This window comes from Podarcis gaigeae (genome assembly GCF_964106915.1).
Source record: "Podarcis gaigeae genome assembly, chromosome: 10".
Taxonomy (NCBI): Eukaryota; Metazoa; Chordata; class Lepidosauria; order Squamata; family Lacertidae; genus Podarcis; species Podarcis gaigeae.
The window spans coordinates 42,311,464-42,317,463 of NC_139686.1; positions in this window are offsets into that span (position 1 = coordinate 42,311,464).

The window sequence follows — 6,000 nt, forward strand, 5'->3', positions numbered from 1 at the left end:
ATCCATCCCCCCCTCGAAGCCCCCCCTTCCCCCCTCCCGCCCATCGGGTGCAGGTTGTAGGAGCTGCAGCTCTTCGGAGGTGGATGCAGGATACAGGTTGTGTACCTCCATATCCTCTGCTTGCAGTTCGGTGTATGAGTGTTCGAATTCGGGTTCTTGACCCAAAGTGTTCTCTTCTCCCTCTTCCATTGGTACCTCGTCTGGTGCTGCCGGCCAAGGTCCCGTCAGCCATTTCCTGCGCCAGTCCTCCTCTGGTTGCTCGTCCCACCAATAGGAGGTTTCTGTGTCCACCCCTGAGCACGATCCCCTGGGCGGGCTAGATTCTGGCGTTCTCTCCTCGGCTGAAGAAAAACCCCGGAAAGTACTGCCTGAGAGTGTGGGCGTAAAGAGCCAGTCATCAAAGTACTCGGCTGGCATGGGTCTATGCGGGAAAAGGGCATGGAACTCGTCTTTTAGAAGAGGTTCGTCTAAAGCGTAGCCCGGCACCCAACCGTTGGCACTGGCTGGAGTGCCCTCTGTGGCTAGAAAGTATTCTACCCCCTCTGTTGGAGATAAGCAGTGTCCAGTGCACAGCGGAATGATGAAAAGTACGTGCCAACATGCTCTATATTACTTTATTTACACTTCAAAGCTGGTAATTTACAGAAAAACATCTTCTCTCTGCCGGAGCAGAGAAAGGCATCCTCTCTCCTCTAAAGCACGGAGAGAATCACACTGAACTGCAAAGAACAGTGAAAAACAGGAAACCAGTGTACGTCACATCCAGTCTCCTTTCCCGTGAGAAAACCCAACAGCACTTGACTGTGGAATGTAAACATTGTCTTGTGACAAGCACTTCGCTGCTCAGTGAAGGAAGCAGAAACCAACATCCTCCCCCTTTCTGTGAACATCACTGGGCAGCGTGTTCGTACAATATCAGTACAAACCCAACTTCTGCACATAGGTACAGTGTTGATCCCTTGATACAATCTTGGACAATACATCAGCAGGAATTTCATTACCTGGCATATAGGACACCGTTACGAGTCCCTTTTGAATACGTTCCCTAGCATGTTGCAACTTCAATTGCAAGTGCTTCGTGCTTTGCTTACAACCTTCAGAATTCAGCAAAGCCAAACATGCTTTGTTGTCCTGGTAAACCTGGATTGGACATTTGACAGGAATTTTTATGTCTTTGCACAATTGTAACAACCATTCACAATCCTTAAGTGAATAAGACAGTGCATTCAGTTCAGCTTCACAAGTACTTAAGCTAACTGTTGTTTGCTTCTTGCATGACCAATCAAATAGACCCTGATTGTACTTATAGCAAACTCCAGACGTACTTTTCCTGTCTGTAGTGTCACTTCCAAAACTTGCATCTGCAAATATCTCAAGACCACCAGACTTCTGATTGTTAAATCTCAGTCTGTAATGCATAGTGCCTTTCAAATACCGCGCTATGCGTTTCAGAGCTTTCCAATCCTTAACAGTAGGATTGTTGACTTGTCTGCTTAGCAAATTACAGCTAACAGCAATGTCAGGTCTTGAACATCTGGCAATGAAGTTTAGCTTGCCTAGCACACTTCTGTACAGTGTAGTATCAGAAAATGCTTCTCCAGTGTCATCTACCTGATAACCTGTTGTCATCGGTGTGTCTACAGGGTTAGCATCCATCAGGTTTAGTTTGCTTAACACATCAGCAATTTTACGTGACTGGTGTACTAGAATGTTACCATCTTGATCTCTCTCTATTTCCAGAGATAGGTAGTTGTTTACCTCACCAAGATCTTTCATGTCAAAGTGCTCTTTCAATTGAGCTAGGGCATTATTGTACATTGTGACATCCTTCCAAAAGAATAAAAGATCATCAACATAAAACAAACAATACAGTTTCTTTTGCCCCTCCTCTTTGACAAATACACATGGATCAGCTTTCCCTTGCTTAAAACCTAGAGAAAACAATACTTCAGTGAGTTTTGTGTGCCAACACCGTGCACTTTGTTTGAGACCATAAAGGGACTTCTTCAGAGCACAAACAAATCCCTGTTTTACCTGTACGCCATCAGGTGGAAGCATATAAAGTGATTCATCTAGAGATCCGTACAGAAAAGCTGTATTCACATCATGGTGACTAATGTGTAGATTCTCTTCTGCAGCTAGCTTGAGCATAAGCCTAATGCTCTCATACCTCACGGTGGGTGAGTAGGTCTCGTGATAGTCTTCACCTGGTACCTGTGCAAAACCTCTGGCTACCAATCTGGCTTTGTGTCTGACTATCTTGCCATTTTGATCTGTCTTCGCTTTGAAGACCCATTTGCTTCCAAGCAGTTTCATTCCTGGAACTACTGGAACAAGGTCCCATGTTTTGTTCCTTTCCAAGGAATCAAGCTCAGCCTTCATGGCATTTAACCATGGCTCAGCTTCCTTTGAATCCAAATCCTGGATTTCTTGGAAACTTGAAGGTTCAAATACCTTCTTGGAGCTTTTAACAGCTATTACTGCTATCTTAGCAAACTCATCAGCAAATCTCTTTGGAGGTCTGCCTTTTGTTGCTCTCTGTGACCTGCGAATTAGCCTTAAGTCTTCAACACTCTCCTCTTCCTTCTTAGGAGAAAAGTGACCTATTGTGAACAATGGTTCCTCCAATTCTTGATCAGAGCTTTCAGAGGGTCGCATAGAGGCTTTCGCACTCTTGAAATCCTCTGAATCACCCGATTCAGTTTCAGACTCAGAATCAGAACCTTCATCAGTGGGTGTGGGTTGTTGCGGTTGCTTTTGACTATCCTCAGTTTCATCACTGTCATCAGGATAACATTGGAAAATTCCCACATTCTCCCCCCACTTGGCATTGTACTCAACACTTCTTGTGAGCTTAATTGCCTTAGAGTCAGTCATCATTATTCTGTAAGACCCTTTCTGATAACCTAGAAAGATACCATGCAATCCACGCTTGTCTAACTTGGAGTTTTGTGGTGAGTGAACCCACATGTCAGAACCAAAAATTTTCATGTGTTTGATGTATGGCTTCTTGCCAAACATCTTCTCATAGGGGGTACAACCAATCGCTGAAGATAACCTGCGATTATAACTGTAAGTGAAACATGAGAGAGCTTCGGCCCAATAACTCTCTGGAAGATTGGCATCATGCAGCAAGGTTTTTAACCCTTGAAGCAATGTCTGATTTGCTCGTTCCGCAAGTCCATTCTGCCATGGCGAGCGAGGACTAGACAAATCGTGTTGAATTCCTTTCTCAGTCAGAAAAGCTTCAAACTGCTGAGAAGTGAATTCTCCCCCGCGATCACTGAAAAGAGTCTTTACCTTCTTTCCATGCACATTTCCCAACCAAGCACAGAATTCCTTGAACCTTGGAAAAGCCTCTGATTTCTGCTTGAGATTGTACACATAAATATACCTGGAAAATGCATCAATGAGAACCATGAAGTACCTGTTTCCACCCAAAGAGGGCGCTAGTGGTCCAACCAAATCAGCATGAACAACCTGGTATGGTTCTGTAGCTTGCCTACTAGACACCTTACCTTTCGCAGCCATTTTCACCTTGTTTGCTGCGCATGCCTTGCACTTCATGTGGTACCTGCAGGGTTTAATAGTCATACCTTCAACCAAGGCAGGCATTTTAGATACTGCCTCAAAATGCAAATGACCAAATTTTCGATGAAAATCGTGAATACATTCTGCATGCAAACTTTTGTTAGAACCTGCAATGCAACAAGTGTCATCCTGCACAACATCATCAAAATACAAAACATACAAACGATCAACATATTCAGCATGCAATACATAATCATTTTTCTTTGTGATGATGCACCTTTTGTTCTTAAAGGAAACGTCAATTTTCCGCTCATTCAGCTGTCCAACGCTGAGCAGATTATGCTTGGCATCTGGCACATAAAGCACATCCTGTATCGATAAGTCCAAACTGTGAAGAACAACAGTTCCGTAGCCTTTACTGGGGATTGTGTGGTCATCCGCCTGGTGAATCGCACCTTCCTGCGGTGTAAAAGACACGAACAGTCGCTTATCGTTGCACATGTGGTGGGTCGCCGCTGAATCAACAACGAAGAAAGATCTAGATGTCTTCTGGACCTCTGCAACCTTTGGAGTGAAGCGTGAGACCATTGCCTTGTGCTGCGTTGTCCTGGACACCGGACCTTTGCCTTTGCCTCGGCCTTTTCCACGCGATGAGCTTTCGCTGCGCTGCTCTGTCTTGGCCCTGGGATATCTGCATTCCCTCTTCATATGGCCTAGACGTCCACACGTGTAGCATTTCACTGCCTTCAAAGCTTTGGCGCCATCTGGTGGTTCCACTGCACTATGGGATGACGTCTGTGAAGTCTCCCCCTTGTTGATGCAGCTAGCACCCCGGCGATCCGCTTCATTCAATATCACGGCAGTAACATAGTCCACTGTTAGCTGAGCAGTTGGCTGTACAGCAATCTGAGTCGCAACAGACTCCCAACCTGAACCCAAAGATTGTAGTATCATAAAGGAATACACTTCCTCTGGAAAGTTGAGTCCTCTCTGTTGCAGCTCATGTCTCAGATTCTGCATCTCCATCAGATGTATACGCACATCTCCACCTTCAGCAAGAGCCATATTATGCAGCTTGTTAAAGTAAAACATTGTGGACCCAGCTTCTGTCCTCAAGTGAGCCTCTCTCAAAGCGTCCCAAATTTCTCTGGCTGAGGTCTTATCACGCAACAGACAGAGCTCTTCTGGGGATACTATCAACGTAAGAGTTCCCCTTGCTTTGGAATCCATAGCTTTCCATTCATCTGTAACTGGAGCTGGGGGGGTCTCTGTAATAACTTTAAACAGACCCTCTTTCCGCAGAATAGCCTCTGCATAGAGAACCCAGTCCGCATAGTTCTTCCTATTGAGCTTAGGAATCCCACAAGCATCCTGAAGGGCCATCATGACTTTGGCATTAGCCTTTAGCGTCATCTTTGCTGCTTTAAATCAGGCTGCTTTATACATGCTGCGTCTGTGTACAGCTGCTTCAATCCAAAAGCAAATTCAAAACAGCCTCTGCCTGTGAACCTGTGCCTTTCTGCTTAACTGCTTTGCTTATCTGCAGCTGCTTCAAACCGCATTCCAAAGGCAAGTTCAAAAGTGAAAGTTCTCTCTGCTGTCTTAAATTCATGCTGCGACACTGCTGCAGCTGCTTTACTTTCGATTTCCCCCAGCATAGGAAAAATTTATCCTTCTAGCCTTTTGCCTGTGCCACGGCAAAACCGGCTATAAAAGTTCAAAGTCCAGCCATAAAGCCATTAATTAGAAGCTGGCAGGCTGCCCGGAGCAGTAGCACATACCTCATCAATCATCTTGACGCACAGAGATATCGTCCGATCCGGCCCTCTGCATTCCGATCCTTTGCCGGCACTCCAATTCTTTGCTCCTTTGTTCCTTTGCCAGGAGCCCGACTTCTGGAGTCCATTCTCAAAACACTGCGTTTTTCTGGGCCCGGAACCAAATGTTGGAGATAAGCAGTGTCCAGTGCACAGCGGAATGATGAAAAGTACGTGCCAACATGCTCTATATTACTTTATTTACACTTCAAAGCTGGTAATTTACAGAAAAACATCTTCCCTCTGCCGGAGCAGAGAAAGGCATCCTCTCTCCTCTAAAGCACGGAGAGAATCACACTGAACTGCAAAGAACAGTGAAAAACAGGAAACCAGTGTACGTCACATCCAGTCTCCTTTCCCGTGAGAAAACCCAACAGCACTTGACTGTGGAATGTAAACATTGTCTTGTGACAAGCACTTCGCTGCTCAGTGAAGGAAGCAGAAACCAACACCCTCTTCCCCCCATCTCGAGTCCAGGATTTCTGTGACCTCGTTGAGTGGTTCGGCCCTAGGCGCCCTCTCCCTCTCCTGTGACTTAGTGTGTAGTTGCGGGACTGTTTCAGACTCCTGAAACCTGTGCGGTGCCTTGTAGGGGGTGAGCACCGACCTATGAAATACCGGATGCACTCTGGAACCTTCGGGGAGGGCTAGT